A 19,303-nucleotide genomic window follows, 5' to 3' on the forward strand; every position below is an offset into this window, starting at 1 on the left:
ATATATATATATATATAGAGAGAGAGAGAGAGAGAGTGAGTGAGAGAGGGAGAGAGAGAGAGAGAGTGAGGTAGAGAGAGAGAGAGAGAGAGAGAGAGAGAGAGAGAGAGAGAGAGAGAGAGAGAGAGAGAGAGAGAGAGAGAGAGAGAGAGAGAGAGAGAGAGAGAGAGAGAGAGAGAGAGAGAGAAGGTGAATATCCTTTGCAATATGTCATCATTCTTGGAGTTTCATATTTTCCCTTCTCCTCACCTTCATCTTCCTTTACCTCTTGCCCGCCAGCGCCTGGACCGTGACGGCGAGGACAAAGAGTTCTTCCTGACGGTCATCGCGAAGGACAGTGGCTTGCAGCCCCGCCAGACGTCGTGTTCCTTCAGGGTCGTGGTGGAGGACGTTAACGACAACCCGCCCGTGTTTGACCTGCCGGTGAGTTGACGGCTTCCTGGGGCGGCTGCGGGAGGAGCTTGAAGGACGGTGCCTGTAGGGGTAGGCTTCTGTTTGCTGAGAGTAAAGGGTATGAAGACGAAAGGGTAAAACTATAATCTACAACAAACTTACAAAAAGGATAAATATATAGCAACGGGAGGACCTTAAAAAGCACACTCGCAGGGATAGACGACTTTTTGTTGAAGAGTAATAGGTACTAAGTCGATAAACTAACACTGAAAACTGCAACAACCCGACGAAAAGGACCAAAATAAAGGAACGGGAGGACATTAAAGTACACGTGCATAGGTAGGCTTCTGTTTGTTGAGAGTAAAAGTTATCAATTAAGACAAAAGGATAAAACTGAAAACTACAACGATCCTGCGTAGAAGACAAAAATATAGTAAGGGGAGGATCTTGAATGACACTGCCGACGCCGATTAGTTTATGTTTGTTGAGAGTAAAAGATAGAAAGGCGAGAATAAATCTTCGAAAACTGCAACGACCAAACAAAGAGGACAAAAATACAGTAATAATAATTGGGAACTTGCATGAGTCTTTGAACACAGATGAGACATAAAACATGGAAGGATTAATTTATGGTTTAGTAAATACGAGACAATTCATTTATAGCAGAGGATGAAAAGTTGGCCACCAGGAAAATTACGAGCAAGAGGAAAGGTGGGCCGTCGTGAAGGCATCGCCCAGACACGTCGCATTTGATCGAGGGAAATGGATGGCCCACATATCTTAGTGCGACTTCGCGAAAGTTGGTTAGACGGGCCTTCTTGCGGGGTCGTTAAGATGAAGTTTTGGGCCCCGGGAACACGTGCTGCTTTTGTCCGAGCTGCATAACTTATAATGGGGGAATGGGCGTAGTTTGAAGTGCCTTATAGTTTAGTTATATCTTGATTGTCTCTGGAGATTAACACAGAGGTGAGATTTAATTAAGACTTGAAGGATGCACTGACTCAGAATTTGTAAGTATTTCGAAAAGGGCTAAAACACACACACACACACACACACACACACACACACACACACACACACGATGGATTGTAAAATTAAACCCTCGCTGAAGTATTGGATCGGGAATAATTTAGTTGAATGCTGTTTTTATGGAGTGGGAGTCAAAGGTGGTAGGAGGGTCGCAATCTCTTAAAGAAGAAGTACTATATATGTATAGCCCCAGAGGGATATTGTGCCTGATTGATTTAGATAGTGATTTATTGCTACTGAGTCTGAAGGTCACCAGGTCATCTCGATCCGACTCAAATACTAGCGAGGTCGTCCAGAGGAAGTACCTGTGGAGGTGAGGGAGAACTATTCGTTTTTTTTTTTTTTTTTTTTTTTTTTTTTAACGTTCTTTAGTCCTCTTGCTAATAATGTTTTTTGCGACTAAAAGTTTACTGAATCACCTTTATTTTTGGTTGGGTTGAGGCTGATATTCTGTGTATTATGTGGACAAAACCGCATTATACAGATATATCCATCAACACAGAACAGCTGGAGGAATACTGAGAAAAAGAACGCTGATGAAAGGGTGCATAAATAATTTTGCTGTGATCAAACACACACACACACACACATACCGGCGTGCGATATGTGTGTGTGTGTGTGTGTGTGTTTGTGTTTGTGTGATTTTGGCAGTAGCCTACCCAGAGATCTTGTGACCTCCATGCTCATTCGTGGAGGGTATAGGCTGGCGATCGCGGGTTTATCGCGTGATCAGATAATGGTGAATTACACACAACTCTCGCGTGGTGCAGTGATTTAAGCGCTCGGCTTGCCTGGGTCACCCCCTTCACAACATGTTCCTTCCCACAACAGCGGTACGAGCAGACGCTGGCCACAGACCACAACCCGGCCACCCCGGTGCTCAGGGTCTCCGCCTCTGACCGGGACACAGGTGAGAATGCAAGAATCAATTACCACCTTGAGGGGCACCCGAACCACCTGGAGTTCTTCTACCTAGAGCCTCTGACAGGCGTTCTCACCCTAAAGCGACCTCTTCAACCGACTATGGTGAGTACTGCAAGGGCGGCGGACGAAGAGGGAGGAGGGAGATAAGGGTGACGGTTCATGGGAGGCGGCCTGAGAACGGAGGTGAAGAGAAGGAGAGGATGATGGATGGAAGAAGGGAGAGGTCAGAGGGCAGAGGAAAGGGTGAAAAGGAGGGAAGAAGAGGAGTGTTATGGAAGGAAGTGTTGTGTATAGGGCTTGTGGTTTTATATCAAGTCACATTGGTATGGTACTTGTTTTTAATAGATAATGTGACGAGTAGAGATACAGAATAATGCATAACTAGTTACATGCAGAGAATGTATTGGCAGTTGGCAGACACATTGATAGAATGAAAGTAACATGATAGGGAAAAAGATAGATATTTAGTTTCGTTGTAATGATTGGCAAGCAATAAATATTGATAAATTGATAGACAGATACGAATACATAGATAGAAAAAGAAAGAGAAAGACAGATACAGAGAGAGAGAGAGAGAGAGAGAGAGAGAGAGAGAGAGAGATGAACGGAATCAATGAGAATTTCAGGCAAAGGTCGTGAAAAGAGCGACTCTTAGTGTGCTAATAATCATATTGGAATTTCGAAGGTTACGGAGTGGCATCTGGACCGACTCAAAGGTCACGCACATTAAATTTTCTGATGCATATTTTGATTTTTTTTTTTTAATATTTCTCTATTTTTGTGTTCATTCTCTTCGTCTGGTTCCTTGATTCCTTGATTCTTGTTTTCTCTTTTCTCGGCTCCTTGATTTCTTCCTCTTCGTCTGGTTCCTTGATTCCTTGATTCTTGTTTTCTTTCTTCTCGGCTCCTTGATTTCTTCCTCTTCGTCTGGTTCCTTGATTGCTTGCTTCTCTTTTCCTGTTTTCTTTCTTCTCGGCTCCTTGATTTCTTCCTCTTCGTCTGGTTCCTTGATTGCTTGCTTCTCTTTTCCTGTTTTCTTTCTTCTCGGCTCCTTGATTTCTTCCTCTTCGTCTGGTTCCTTGATTGCTTGCTTCTCTTTTCCTGTTTTCTTTCTTCTCGGCTCCTTGATTTCTTCCTCTTCGTCTGGTACCTTGATTGCTTGCTTCTCTTTTCCTGTTTTCATCCTCCTCGTCTCTTTCCTTGATTCCTAGCTTTTCTATTTTTGTTTTCTTTCTCTTCGTCTACTTCCTTGTTTCCTGTTTTTTTCTTTTCCTTCCTTTCTTCTCTGCCTCTTTATTTCTTCTTTTTTTCCGCCCGATCTCCTGTCTTGCTTCCTAACTTTTTTTCTTCTTTTTTTCTTTTTACTTTCTTGCTTCTCTGCTTTATTTGTTTGTTTCTTCGTCTTTCTTTTTCTGTCTTATCCCTCTCCTTCCTTCGTCCCTTCCTCTCTGCTTTCCTCTCATTCTTCCATCTTCCATTCATCCTTCAGCTTTTCCTTTATTTCCTTTGTGTCTTCTTTCACATTTCCTTCATTCCATCCTTTCTATGTTTTATTCTTTCCATCCCATCCTTCCCATTTTCCCTTTCTTCGTTCATCACCCCCCCCCCCCCCAGGCAAACTCCCAGACCTTCCTCGTTTGTTTGTTTCTCTTCTTCCTTCGCCCCATCCTCTCTGCTTTCCTTTCATTCTTCCATCTTTTTTCCTTCAACTTGTGTTTTATTTTCTTTCTTTCCCCTTTCATATTTCCTTCATTCCATCCTTCCCATTTTCCTTCATTCCATCCTTCCCATTTTTCTTCTTTCCATCCTTCCCATTTTCCTTCATTCCATCCTTCCCATTTTCCTTCATTCCATCCTTCCCATTTTTCTTCTTTCCATCCTTCCCATTTTCCTTCATTCCAGCCTTCCCATTTGCCTTCATTACATCCTTCCCAATTTTCTTCTCTCCATCCTTCCCATTTTCCTTCATTCCATCCTTCCCATTTTCCTTCATTCCATCCTTCCCATTTTTCTTCTTTCCATCCTTCCCATTTTCCTTCATTCCATCCTTCCCATTTTCCTTCATTCCATCCTTCCCATTTTTCTTCTCTCCATCCTTCCCATTTTCCTTCATTCCATCCTTCCCATTTTCCTTCATTCCATCCTTCCCATTTTTCTTCTATACATCCTTACCATTTTCTTCATTCCATCCTTCCCATTTTCCTTCAGTCCATCCTTCCCATTTTTCTTCATTCCATCCTTCCCATTTTTCTTCTGTCCATCCTTCCCATTTTCCTTCATTCCATCCTTCCCATTTTCCTTCATTCCATCCTTCCCATTTTCCTTCATTCCATCCTTCCCATTTTTCTTCTCTCCATCCTTCCTATTTTTCTTCATTCCATCCTTCCCATTTTCCTTCATTCCATCCTTCCCATTTTCCTTCATTCCATCCTTCCCATTTTCTTCTTTCCATCCTTCCCATTTACTTCTTTCCATCCTTCCCATTTTCCTTCATTCCATCCTTCCCATTTTCCTTCATTCCATCCTTCCCATTTTCCTTCATTCCATCCTTCCCATTTTCCTTCATTCCATCCTTCCCATTTTCCTTCATTCCATCCTTCCCATTTTCCTTCATTCCATCCTTCCCATTTTCCTTCATTCCATCCTTCCCATTTTTCTTCATTCCATCCTTCCAGTTTCCCTTTCTTCCTTCCCCCCCCCCCCTTAGGCCAACACCCAGATCTTCCACGTGCGGGTGCAGGCGGTGGAGGCACGCCGTCCCTGTGGTCCACGGCGCCAGTCACGATCAGGTGGTGTCCTCGGGGAGCTGCCACTACTGTGGTCGGCCAACACCCTGGCAGCCTGCCATCCCGGAGAACACCACAGAGAACACGGAGGTGGTGGTGCTGTGAGGTGAGGGCAGGGGAGGGAGGAAGGGAGATGAGAGGGAGAAAATGCGGGTGGTGGTACTGTGTGAGAGGTGAGGGGAATGGAAGGGAAGAGGTACGTAGGGTACGGGAGGAGAGGGGAAAAAAGGAAAAGGGAGGGAAGGACTGAAAATATGGGTGGTGGCGTTGCGTGCGAGATGAGAGGTAGGGGAGGGGAGAGAAAGGGAAGGGAGAGGAGGGAAGGAGAGGGGAGGAAAGGGGAGGGGGGAACACATAGGTGGTGGTGGTGTGTTTGTGAGTGAGGGGTGCAGTAACAGAGCCCTCAAAATAAATTATGTCTTTGAATGTAGTAAGGGACATGCATTGCAGACGAATAGGGGGTCAAAGTCGTAGCTGAAGTGAGGGCAAAGTGAGAAGAAAAAAAACCCTCAATGGGACAATGCCGGAGCTACAATAAAGGGACTCCGTTGTGATTACAAAAGCAAAACAAGAACCAAAACAAACATCACCTACTACTACAGTGCCTCTTAAGATCGCAGACGTGAAGGAACGCCAATAGGTTGAAATCTCACAGACTCACAGTGAAGAAACAAAACTCTCAGGCGTTTTGACAGATGCTGTAACTCCAAAACTGATATGGCGAGGATAGTGGGAGTGTAGAGGCGAGTGTCAACCCGTACCATTGGGGGCCGGGGCGTTATGATTCCCATTAAGAGAGTGAATGTGTCATCAGCTGGCGGGTCGTGGCAGATTGGTTCCTGTCACGTGGGGATGGTGGCGGCGGAGGCTGGCAGGGTGGTTATTTTCCCGCCATCCCCAGAACCATTTCCTGGCCTCGCTGCTCGTGGCGTTTAAAAAGAAAAGAGGAAGAGCTGGCGCCGGGAAGGCAGAGGGGAATGACGGGCTGGTGGTGACGTCTGACGTTTGTCTGACAAAGGAACACTGGAATAGATGCTGTGATGGATGCTGGAAACATTATTATTGGTGTGTAATCTTACACACACACACACACACACACACACACACACACACACACAACAACAACAACAACAACAACAACAACACACACACACACACACACACACACACACACACACACACACACACACACACACACTCTCTCTCTCTCTCTCTCTCTCTCTCTCTCTCTCTCTCTCTCTCTCTCTCTCTCTCTCTCTCTCTCTCTCTCTCTCTCTCTCTCTCTCTCTTCATCCTTACACAGCACTTATCCCCGCCTCTGTTCTTTCTATTATTTTTTTTCTGTTCTAGATCGAACCTCGCGGACTCTCCCAGTGTTTACTTCACTCTCGTGAACGGCGACACGCCGGACACCAACTCCGAGGGCACATTTGCCATCAGGTGAGTACTCGCCAGCGTAATGGGTTTTCACTGTGTTATTGCAGTTTCTGTAATGGATTTTTTTTTTTAAGTTGGCTTATTTTTATTTACCTATTCACCCTACGATATAGTTATTTTAATATTTTTGTGGTATCCCAACTACGTTGCATGTGATCTCTCCTATTATCAGAGTATAATTTACTAATCCTACCTTTTGTGCTTCAAATATTAAAGTCTATTCATTTAATGAATGTGCCCCATTTTATCTCTTGTGTATTTTCCCCTCATACTCTATATCAAAATACTTTTCAGTTAAATTTCCCTATATTTCAATCGTTTTATGTTTTTTTTCTACCCGTGCTCCGTTTTTATCTGTCCCTCCACGTCACCGCTCTTCTCCCTCCCTCAGAAGACGGCTGCCTGACCAGCAAAGCTCTGTCTGCGGGGAGAGCGCCGGCGTCACCGTCTTCGTGGCCACGCGAACCCTCGACTACGAGTTCGTCCAGCTTTACAAACTCAACCTGCAGATTGTGGTGAGTGGCCGGCCGAGAGTTGGCGTAGCAGTTGCCTTAATATGAAGTAACAAGTATACTCCCACCACTGCGAGTTTGTCCAGACCTACAGACTTTACCTGCAAGTAGTGAATGGCACCGATGTAGTGTAGTAACTCTAGCTGTCCAAGCTCAAGCTGTGGCTAGTGATGAGTGGACGGCGGAGACGCGGCGCAGTTGTCGTTGGTAGCAATATGACAAGACTAGTCGATGAGGTTACTTTTCCTCCTGTCTTTGTATGTCTATCTAGATTCATGTATGTATAATATTTATGGATGTATGCGTGTACGTTACAGGGACACAACACATTGGCAATCAAACTAAAAGAAAAGCAACTCCATGAATCACGTATAATCACTAAATCACTCTTTAACGATATTTTTTTTGTGTGTGTGACTTCCAAGTTTTTTCGTTGTATCATATTCGCCCATAATCACAGAACTCCTAACCCCTGCGTTGCCGCAGAACGAGCGCAACGCCCGCCTGGAGCAGCAGGTCTTGGTCACCATTGTGGACGTGAACGACAACGCGCCGCTGCTGCAGCCCTTCGACGGCGCGGTGCTGGAGAACACGGACAGCACGCTCATCACCACCATCCAGGCCGTGGACAAGGACGCCTCCCCAGAGTACAGGAAGGTGTGTGAATCCCTCCACACTCTGCCTCCTCCAACCCTTCCACCCCCGCCCCCCCTGCGTCCTCCTGGCTCTCCCCCCGGCCTCGTCCAGGCTCTCCACCCCTGCCTCCTCCAGTCTCCACCCCCTTCCTCCCTCTTCCCCTCATCGCCGTGAACACCTCCCCGAAGTACAGACTAACTTGTGACTCCCAAATGGCCTGTCTCCCCTTCTTCCGGCTCCGAATCCCCTCTGCTTTCCTCCTCTTCTCTCCTTAAACCCCTACTTCTACCCCTCATTCCCTCGACGCCCCTTCTTCACCCCCTCCCTCGTCCTCTTCCTCCTCCTCCCTCCAGGTTCTGCTTAACCCCAGGTCCTTCCCCTTCGTGTCTCTATCATCTTTCTAATATTGATATGTCCATCACCTCCTCCCATCCTGGCTCAGACAGGATGATCAATTCCCCCTGCCATCTAGCCATGGCTCTGCTGCTATGCCTTTTACCTTCACCTCGCCTTACCTGCCACTACTTTTCTCCCTTCACCTCACCTTTCTTCCTACTACTCCTTCCCCTGCCACCTCACCTGCTCCTTCCTCCTTATACCATACTCCTCTTTCCGTGTCTACTTTACCCGATACTTCTCACCTTACCTGCTGTTACTTCTTCCTTCTCCACCTCGCCATACCTACTACTGCTCCTTCCCCCTACACCATACCTGCTACCACTACTTCCACATCCACCTTACCTGCTATTTCCCTTTTCACCTTCCCTGCTACTACGTCTTCCTTCTTCACCTTACCTTACCTGCTGATGCCCGTCCCCTCTCCACCTCACCTTCTACCGTCCTCCGCCCTTCTACCCTATTTGCCACTACTCCTTCCCCTTCCACCTTACCATCTCCTACCCCTTCCTTCCCTCCACCTTAAATCTTTCATATTTAGTGTCATTTCCATGGCAGGAGTGAGGGAAGGGTGTGGGTATGTGCATGTCGTCTTGGTGAATTGCTGGGTCTGCCGCCGCGATGGATGGCAGGATTAAACACATTTGCCACAACAGGGAATCGATGCGAGGACGGATGGAAGGGTGGACGGACAGGGAAGGGAAGTCAAAGGTAGGAAAGGTAAGGTAAGGGGAGGTATACGTGTCCATGGGGTGGGGTTCGTCGTGGCGAAACTAATGACACAGCTGCGGTCTCCCACTAGTCAATGGCTTGTATAATGGGCCATTCACTGACCACCTTCCTCCACCCTGATACAATATGGTGAAATTCTTCGAAGAAAATAATATAATAAATAATTCGCAACATGGCTTCCGTAGTAAACGTTCGTGTTTGACTAACTTACTTGATTTTTTTCACTATATTTTTGAGGTGTTCGATGAAAGCAGATCAGTAGATATCATATATCTGGATTTTCAAAAGGCATTTGATAAGGTCCCCCACCAACGATTGCTCAGCAAACTACTGGCGCACGGTATCTCGGGTAACATTCACAATTGGCTTGCGGACTGGCTCTCTGAGCGGAAACAGAGAGTAGTTCTAAACGGTGTTACATCTAACTGGCTCGATGTCAAAAGTGGCGTACCTCAAGGATCAGTGCTTGGCCCCATGCTCTTCTTAATTTATGTTAATGATATCGATGATGGGCTCATTTGCAAAGTATCAAAATTTGCTGATGACACAAAAATTGCTAGTAAAGTAACTGCGATACTCGACGAAGAAGCTTTACAATCAGATATAGATCGACTTGCACGTTGGGCCAATCAATGGCAAATGAAATTTAACGTTGAGAAATGTAAAGTGTTGCACATCGGAAAAAATAACAATCGCGTTCGGTACGTAATGAATGGCCAACAACTTTCTGCAGTAAGTAAAGAAAAGGATCTTGGAATCACTATATCAAGCGATTTAAAGCCCGGTCAGCATTGTTCAGAGGTAGTTAAAACTGCAAACAAATTGGTTGGCTTCATCGGACGAGTCTTTAATAATAAATCGGAAAAAGTAATATTAGAACTGTATAATTCGTTGGTTCGACCCCGTCTAGAGTACTGTGTACAGTTTTGGTCTCCCTACTACAGAAAAGACATAGAAAAGTTGGAACGGGTCCAACGAAGAGTAACAAAGATGATTCCTAGGTTGAGAAATTTGTCATATGAACAAAGGCTTAAAGAAGTAAATTTATTCAGCCTATCAAAACGAAGAATGCGAGGCGATCTAATAGAAGTGTTTAAAATGTTTAAAGGATTCAGTGATATTAATGCGGAAGATTACAATTGATCGATCAAATAGAACAAGAAGAAATCACAATTTGAAGATAAGTGGTAAAAGATTATCGTCGCACGAAGCTAAACACTTCTTCTTCAATCGAGTTGTTAATGTTTGGAACTCTCTACCTTGTGATGTCGTTGATAGTACAACAGTTACGGCCTTCAAGAATAGATTAGACAAGTGTTTTGAATCCAACCAGCAACTAAGATATTACTCATTGTCGTAATAACGTTAAGTTCTTTCGAATACTGGTGTCCTTGTCCGCTTTTATGGCCTGGTTAGTGGTAGCAGTAATGGTAGTTCTTTCCTCTTTCCTACATAAATTCCATGCAGTTTTTCCATGCTGCATGGTTCTTTTTCCTTTCCTGCCAGCTTTGGCTGGAGGGATGGGGGGGTGGGGAGGAGCCTTCGCCTTTGCTGTCCTTCATCTTCCACCTTTGATTAGATAGTTAGTGTAGCTTGTCACAAACAACCTCGTAAGGACCAGCAGGTCTGCTGTTGTTTGTTCTTCCTTTGTGTTCCTTTGTGTTCCTGATGATGGGAACGATTTGTCAGTGCGTGGTGGAAATGTTTCATCCTTCCAGCCTTGACGTAGCAGGGTTTTTTTTCGTTATTCTTTTACCGTAGAGGAAACAACTCAAGGGCAAAAAACAAAAAAAGACAAGAAAAATAGCCCGCAGAAAAAAGAAATTAAAAAGCCTGACCGGTGGCTGTTTTAGATTTTTTCTCAGTGTTTTTGCTCAGTTGAAGCGTGAGTGTGTGCCCTGATTTTAAACCGTTTTGAAGTTTTACTCGTTTTTCACTGGTTGCGTACTTTTTGTGTGGTTTATCACTGACGCACATCATCTAGCTCTTCAATCTAACTGTTCTAATGACGAGTGTATCTTTGCCTTTCAATGGAAATACTTAGAAAAGACAATAAAAAGCCCCAATCTCAAAGTTCTCAAAAGTCAGCGCCTGAATGTGATTTCCTTTTTCTCTGGTTTACAAGTTTAAACTTTATGTGGTGATTTGTAATGATGAAATTGCAAAAGTTGTAATACACTTACAAAAGAATATAAAAAAAGTCTGCCTCGTGCCGTCTTTTCCTCCCTGTGACTTTGCACTGTCAGTATCACATTTCATTGTAATAATTATCATGTACAAAAGTCAACAAAGAAAATAAGAAGCGTTGAGTGTTAAGATATTCGTATTTTTTTCTTATAATCCTGCTTCGTTACAAAATAAATAAATAAAAAGTCGGCACGTGATTTTGTGAATTCCATTACTTCACTTTTCTTTTTCTTTCTCTTTCTCTGTTGTCGTCGGCAGCTCACGTACTCGTTCGACGCCACGGCCTCCCACGACGTGATCACCAAGTTCACCCTCAAGACCAACGGGGAGCTGTGGACGACGGGACCGCTGGACCGGGAGGAGGTGAGCCAGTACCGCATGCCCATCCAGGTGACCGACGGCGTGCCAGGTGAGTCAGTGATCAGTAAGAGGCTTCCATTCCAAAAGTAGGAGATACACACTAGACACTCAAGGATCAGCCCTTCTTAGGCGTCTTTCCTAAACTTTTTAATAATAAATATCAGGCGAAAGTTTCTTCCAACGAAAATTAATTAGATAAGTTTCCGTGCTCATCCTCGGCGCCAAGATTCAGGGACACTTTTATTCATATATATTTTGCCTTTTTTTTTAATGTCTCAATTTGCTTTCCTTATTATTATGTGTGTGGTCCTGTAGCATCGAACTTCCTAATCTACCCAGTAAGTTATAACTAGGTCTATATCCGCGGCACGTTTGATTATAATGCCGATCTTTTTTTCTTTTTTCTTTTTTTTCTCTATTTAAAATTGGTCCTTGTTTTCCTTGGACCGCAAACACATGTGCCTCCTTGCGTGTTGCTCTGTAGCACCGAAGCATTCTGTATGCGTCATAAATATCTGTAAGGGTTTTTAAACCCTTTGAACGCGCTAGTGCCCGACAGACGCTCGCTGTAGTAACATAACGTAACCGTTCGGATCGATACTCTCTACCGATTTGCATTGATCGACATGTTTTTCTCCTTCAGGTAATAGCGATAATAAATTTCATGGCTCTAAATTATCCCGGTTTTTATACATATTTGTGAACGTTTTAGAATTCTGAGAAAAAAAATAATAGTATGAGCTTCCACCTTAAAAAAAAAAAAAACTTAATTGTGATTGCAACTCATTGGGAAATCTTACATAAAAACAGCGTAGACTTTTGTTCCAAAATATTCCATAGTGGATCAGCATCATGCAGCGAGCAAGCTGATAGAGAGGCAGATATGACCTGTACGACTCAGTAATCTTTAGTATACGCGTCACCGTGCGTCATTCACCAGTAAGTGCGGCTACAGGCTTCACAGCACACCTACGCTCATACAGGATGCATGCAGCCGTTATTATTCTTTGATTTTTTCTTATTTCCTGGAATCGTGTCTGGGTGGTGAAACAGTTTTCTCCATCGGTAGCATAAAAATATTCACCGTCACCAACAACACCATCACCAACACACACACACACACACACACACACACACACACACACACACACACACACACACACACACACGCAGGCCGGATTCTTTCCGTTGACTAGGAGTGGTTACTGTCCCCCCTTGAGCAAGGGGGATGGGGTGTGTAATGTGTGAGGTCCTGGCAGTACCCGGAGATCGACGAAATGAGCATTCACTTGCTCGTGTCGGGAGGGTACCTGCTGGCGAAAGCGAGTCCAACTCGTGATCAGGCCGTGGTGAATTACAACGCATCGCTCCCCGCGCCGCGCCGCCTCGCCACACGCCGCCCACGCCCGCCTCACATTAATTTATTACCATCTCTTCCCATAATTTAGGTTCTTTTTTTTTTTACCCGGAGAAGGAAGAAAAATTGAAGAGTGATGCCTATGTAATTAAAACATAAGTGTTGTATTAATTATTGGAAAGTTTTGGGGCGTTGTGAATAAGTAATTTATTCGGGGCTTTAAGTTTTAGAATTACTCCGAGAGGCAGACAATGAGCGAGAAAGGAAAGGAGCTTGAGCTTTTTTTCACTATATATATATATATATATATATATATATATATATATATATATATATATATATATATATATATATATATATATATATATATATATATATATATATATATATCACACTTCCGCTTTCTTTCCCTTGACTCCTCTTTCTCATCAAGATCCCCTTCAAATGATAAGTCCATAATATTAAGTCATCAACGCTTTAACTTTAGGACGACAAGTGTGAGAGAAAAGAGAATCAAGAGGACGCAAGAGAAGGGAGTAGTCGGGTGGGAAGAGAAGGTAAACATGAGGGACAGTCTGAGCACTCTGTCATGTACTGATGAGAGGGAAGGGTTGAGAAGGCAAGGAGGAAGGGCCAGCCATGGAGTCTACTAGCATCAAGGAGCTGATTCAAGGTACGTCTCAAACTTCCTTTCCTAAGATCTATGAGGCAGACCCTTCCGCCCCTCACGTCAGCTACTTGCAAAGGTCAATAAGGAGATCAATCAAGTTCTCACGTAAACAGCATTTTTGTTACGAACGTTAGACTCGAGTGTTGAGTAAAGAAGGCTTACCCGCTCAGTCGGGGCGTGTTATATAGATTATAATAACCGCTGTGAGGCAAGTGTGGAGGAGGCACCGGAGCCGACAGACCCTACGGGGGTCATCATCCCCGTCGGCCTTGTGGCTGGAGAGGAGTTAACACACTTGTTTGCAACAATAGTAGAGGATTGCATGAAGCTGTGGGTAAGGGATGAACGTGATCATCAACCTCGACGAGATATGGCACGTGACAACAGTCATGGGGCCGCAAATGAGGAAACACGTTATGAGCGCGAGGAAAACACTTCACGGCTTTCCGTCAGGGTGGACCACACTGGCCCAATACGCCATGAGGCAGACGGAGAAGACACAGGGTCCTTGATTGGCGAGGAAATACATATTGGACGTGATCTTGGGCGCGTTGCGCAAACACAAATATCAAGGACTCGGCCTTAAATGAGGAGACACGTAGTGGGCGCGCAAGGAAAGGGCCTCTTCCCGTCGGGGCGGGCCATGATGGCTCGAGACACCTCCTTGAGGCAGACGGGGAAGAGACTGAATCGATGAATCCACAGATGAAGACGTAAGTACGGGGCGCGCAAAAAACAAGGTTGGGTCTTCTCACCAGGACAGACCGTTGGGGTCTACGGGCCTGCTGGGCAACAAGTGGAGAGGATACTGGGACCTCAAGCAATGAGGCAGAACACATCAGGCGTGCTAAGAAAAAGAAAAATGATAAGGGCCCGAAGACCGGCCATGCGACCGGCAGGGTAGAAACTGGGTCCTCAAGTGATGCGGAAGTACACGATGGGCACGTGGACGTGGATGTATGGGGATGATATTTACGACTCAAGAAAGGAAGAAAGCGATATGCATACCTGGCGTACGAGGAAAAGGGAGATGAGGCACACGCGTGGGAAGTGTCTGGACAGGAAAGATATATATAAAAACAAAAATAAAATAATAATCTAGTCAGTAATGTTGTGGTAGAGGAGAGCTCATAATGGTGTAACTTGCCAAAGGGGAAAATTGCGCTGAGATTCGACGTAAATGAACAAAATGCGATTATCAGAGGATCCAACGTAGATGAAGCTTGGCTAGATTTCATGAGGTGTGTATTAGTATTTCTATTATGAACTAGCAAAGCCTCCCTTCAGGGTGCAGATACAACAAGTTGAACTACAAACAATACCAAAAGGTACTGGAGAAAAGTGAAGGCAACGAATAGTCCAAACTGGCCAGTCAAAGCCAAAAGGAGGAAAAATAGTTTCAAAAAGACATTCGCACGAGACTTAAATGTAGAAATGTCTGCAGAAAGGACAATCTCACTGGGTAACTGATTCCATAAACTTGTCAACGACGGAAGAAAACATCGTGAGAAATGTGTCGTACTCTCTTCTTTCACGACCGGTCACAACCAGATTCATTATGCCCTTTCGTCAAGATTGGAAAATGTGTTAAGAAAGGAGAACCAGGTAATTACAGGCCCATCAATCTAACTTCAGTTGTAGGGAGGCCACTCGAGAGCATAATTAGAGGCACCTTGTAAATTACCATGAAAGTCACGCGGTAATAAAGGATTTTCAACATGGCTTGCGTAACAAGAGTTTCTGCTTATCGAACCTAGTGACCTTTTAAAATGACCTCGTCACTGTTTATGACGTAATCACTGGACGTAGTCTATCTCGATGTTCAGAATATTGAGAGTAAACTACACCAATGACCGCACGTTGGTTAAGTAACTAACAGCAAAGAGTGGTGAGCAATGGATTTGATTCAAGAATGGACGCTTGGCCGTAGTGGTGTCCCTCAAGGCTTAGTTTTTTGGCCCAGTGCTGGGTTATACCTGATACCAATGATCAATGATGTTGACGGTGGACTCCATAATCTCATTAGTAAATTTACTGACAATACAGCGAATGGTAACTCATTCCTTTCCTCAATGCCGACGACGACGACAGACAAAGCCAGCTCGTCCGATAGATGGGAGATGGCATTTTAACATAGATAGAGCCAGGCTCTTCAAATTGGTAAAGTATGGTAACATATAAATAAATAAATGAATAAAATACCAATAATAGTAATACGAGGTTCGATCATGAAAGGTGTGGCGTTCAATCCAATAAACTCAACAGCGTGCAGGGTGCCAAGGACCTGGATGTCGATTCGCGTCAAACTTCAAAGAAACATCAGAAGGCTATTCACGAAAGCAATCAAGACTCACTCATTCACTACGACTTTTGAAAAAGTGTATCGAGGATTCTTATCGAGCTTTGATCGTAATTGTTGACGCCCCATGCGGAGCGCTGCACTAGCAGTCCAGCGGGACCTGAAACCAGATATCTCCGGCCAGAGTGGCGAGACAGCGGTAAGGGGATGCGACGACGTAGGCGTGATGATTGAAATGCTGGCCCCTCAGTTGCTGACAACCGGACTTCAAAGGCACATCATTTAAATTGCGAGGGTGTGCTTCTACGGCACGTCGGGAGAGACCATTGGGGGGCGTGCTACTGCCGCACGAATTCCGGGGCCCCGCGTGCTACTGACGCAGGATCTAAATGTATCAAATGTATCGTATGCGGAGCGTGCTACGGTGGCGCGTGTGAACGACCCGCTTTTATTCATTATCTACATCAATGACATAGACAATGGGATAACTAGTGACATAGGTAGATTTGCAGATGGGATGCACTATTAGGACAGGGGAGGATGCTAGAGCACTGTAGGAGGATCTCAACAAACTGTCAGCTTGGTCAGAGAAATGGCAGATGAATTTTAACATCACCAAGTGTAACGTACTTAGTTTAGGAACACGCAACCCATTACATGGGTATAGTTTAGACTCCATAGGTAGAGCAGAGTGTGAAAGGGATTTAGGACTGTTAGTGAACTCTGACCTACAACTAAGGAAGCAATGTATTAGTGCGAAGAATAGGGCTAACAGGGTATTATTAGGCTTTATTAACAGGACGGTAACCAACAGTGCAGAGTGCAGAGGTCATCCTCAGACTCTATTTAGCGTTAGTTAGGCCACACTTAGATTATGCTGTCCAGTTTTGGTGCCCACACTACAGAATGGACATCAACTTGCTAGAATCAGTTCAGAGGAGGATGACCAAGATGATTCAGGGGCTGAGGAACCACCCATATCAAAATAGGCTGAAACATCTAAACTTACATTTATTCACTAGAAAGACGAAGAGTGCGGGGAGATCTGATAGAAGTATTCAAATGGGTCAAGGGTTACAACAAAGGCGATATAAGTAAAGTACTGAGAATTAGCCAGCAGGATAGAACTCGCAGTAATGGATTTAAATGAGAAAAGTATAGATTTAGGAGAGATATAGGCAAGCATTGGTTTAGTAGTAGGGTGGTGGGGGAATGGAATAGACTCAGCAATCACATAGTTAGTGCAGGGACGATAGCTTGTTTTAAGAGTAGACTGGATAGCTACATGGACGAGGACGACAGGTGGTAGTGGGAGAGAATCTGGAGCTGCCCTGTGTAAGCCATAAGGCCTCTTGCAGGCTCCCTATGTTCTTTCCTCCCCAGTCAAAATACATCTTCCTTCCCTCCCTCCCTCCCCCCCAATCATGTTCTCCATTCTTTCATTTACTCCCAAGTCAAAATACATCTTCCTTCATTCCTCCCTCCCCAATCATGCTCCCTTCCTTCCTTTCCTCCCCAGTCAAAATACATCTTCCTAGCCTCCCTCCTTCCCCCAATCATGCTCTTCCTTCCTTCCTTTCCTCCCCAGTCAAAATACATCTTCCTTCCCTTCCTCCTCCTCCTCCCCATTCTGTCCTCCCTTCCTTCCTTTCCTCCCCAGTCAAAATACATCTTCCTTCGCTCTCTCCTCCCCCGAATCATGCTCTCCCTTCCCTCATTTCCTCCCCAGTCAAAATACATCTTCCTTCCCTCCCTCCTCCCCCCAATCATGCTCTCCCTTCCTTCCTTTCCTCCCCAGTCAAAATACATCTTCCTTCCCTCCTCCCCCGAATCATGCTCTCCCTTCCTTCCTTTCCTCCCCAGTCAAAATACATCTTCCCTTCCCTCCCTCCTCCTCCCCATTCTGTCCTCCCTGCCTTCCTTTCCTCCCCAGTCAAAATACATCTTCCTTCCCTCCCTCCTCCTCCCCATTCTGTCCTCCCTGCCTTCCTTTCCTCCCCAGTCAAAATACATCTTCCTTCCCTCCCTCTCCCCTTTGCTGTCCCCCCTCGAAAAATTTTCTCCCCAGTTCCCATCTCTCCCTCCCCAGCCCTGCCGCTTTTCTCCCCCTATTTTCTCCTCTTCCACAGCCTCCACATGTTTCATCCACCATTCATACAACACGAGAAAAAAATGAAAAAACAAGAAATAAATTAAATGGCGGGGTTTGTTTTGGCCTCTCTCTTGCTCTTGCTCTTGCTGTACAGGTGACCCGTTGGAGAGTCAGGCCTTCGCATCGGCACAACCTGTAAAAATAAAACAACACAAGCAGTATCCATTACAAATATAATGTTCTTTCAGCTGTGCTTAGTGAGTATCCTGCATTTGCCTCTAGATTGTAGTCCATATGTACAGTCCCTCAAGCATAGCTGGGCGTTATCGCGATAAGTTATCGCGATACTTTATCGCTGATAACAAAATCGGATTATCGACCATCCGCTACTTATTTAAATATATATCGGTATCTTCGTTACTTTTGTAACCAAACTAGCGATAATCGCTACTTTTTTTCCGCCTCACAGGAAATTTTTTTTGTCTCCTTACTGCGCATGCGTGGCCCAGTGTTGTATGAAAAAACTTCGGGGTATGAAATAGCTTCGGTGATGAGATTTCATGCTTAGGTCATGAAAATTAAAACACTAGGTTATTATTTTTTATGCTACTCAAAAATCAATACATCATTGAGCAAAATCATTTAACTTTGCCCCAAAAATGATTATTCACTGCCTCAAATTTGATATTCCATATTCGTTGGTGAGCATGTCATGGTATTGAAGGCACCCGGTGTTGTGTTATTTGGTGTCCCATCGTCAAAAGCTGGCGCTTTTGTGTACAAACACTGGTCTCTCGTGAACTGCGCATGCTCAAACCATTAAGTGTAGCCCTGTACAGTCTCACAATGCTTTTTTAACACATTAAGAGTTGCTGGAAAGCTGAATCAAACATACAGTACCACCATCCTCGCTGTTTCTAGAACGACGTACACTTTGCACATATAAATACAACTCGTACAGAGTGTCGTCCTAGAAACAGCGAGGATGGTGGTAGTTGTACTATATGTCTGATTCAGCCTTCCAACAACCCTTACTTACGGTTTAAAAGCTTTGTGAGACTGTACAGGTCTATGCTTGCTGGTCTGAGCATGCACCGTTCACGAGAGACCAGTGTTTGTAAACAATTTTTGACGGTGGGGACGCCAAATAACACAACACCGGTTCAGGCATTTCTAGTATTAACGTCCATATGTACGTGTCAACGTGTGGTTTTAAGGTTTTGTAAGTTTCCTAAAATACAGATAATGAAAATTTGAATTCATCAATGTTGTTCTATCTGAAATATCAATATAATATCGTTTTCGCCATTTTACTTTAAGGACTAGTATTTACTCTATCTCTGTATTCATTCCCATCTAGTGCTTGGGCAATGTTCTCCGTCCCCACATTTTATTGTCTTATTGTCCAGGGGGAGGTACCGCCCCTCCTTGTTGTGCTTTCCTTCCTACCATTGTATCTTTTAGTTTCATGGTGCTACCTACACATGTATTAA

At 44.6% G+C, this 19,303-nt stretch overlaps 1 pseudogene; it reads left to right on the plus strand.

Moving 5' to 3' along the window:
- LOC126986569 (neural-cadherin-like) overlaps positions 1-11,977 on the plus strand; it is a 68,440-nt pseudogene extending 56,463 nt beyond the window's left edge.
- Positions 11,978-19,303: the final 7,326 nt, after the last annotated feature.

This window comes from Eriocheir sinensis, chromosome 62, assembly GCF_024679095.1.
Source record: "Eriocheir sinensis breed Jianghai 21 chromosome 62, ASM2467909v1, whole genome shotgun sequence".
NCBI lineage: Eukaryota > Metazoa > Arthropoda > Malacostraca > Decapoda > Varunidae > Eriocheir > Eriocheir sinensis.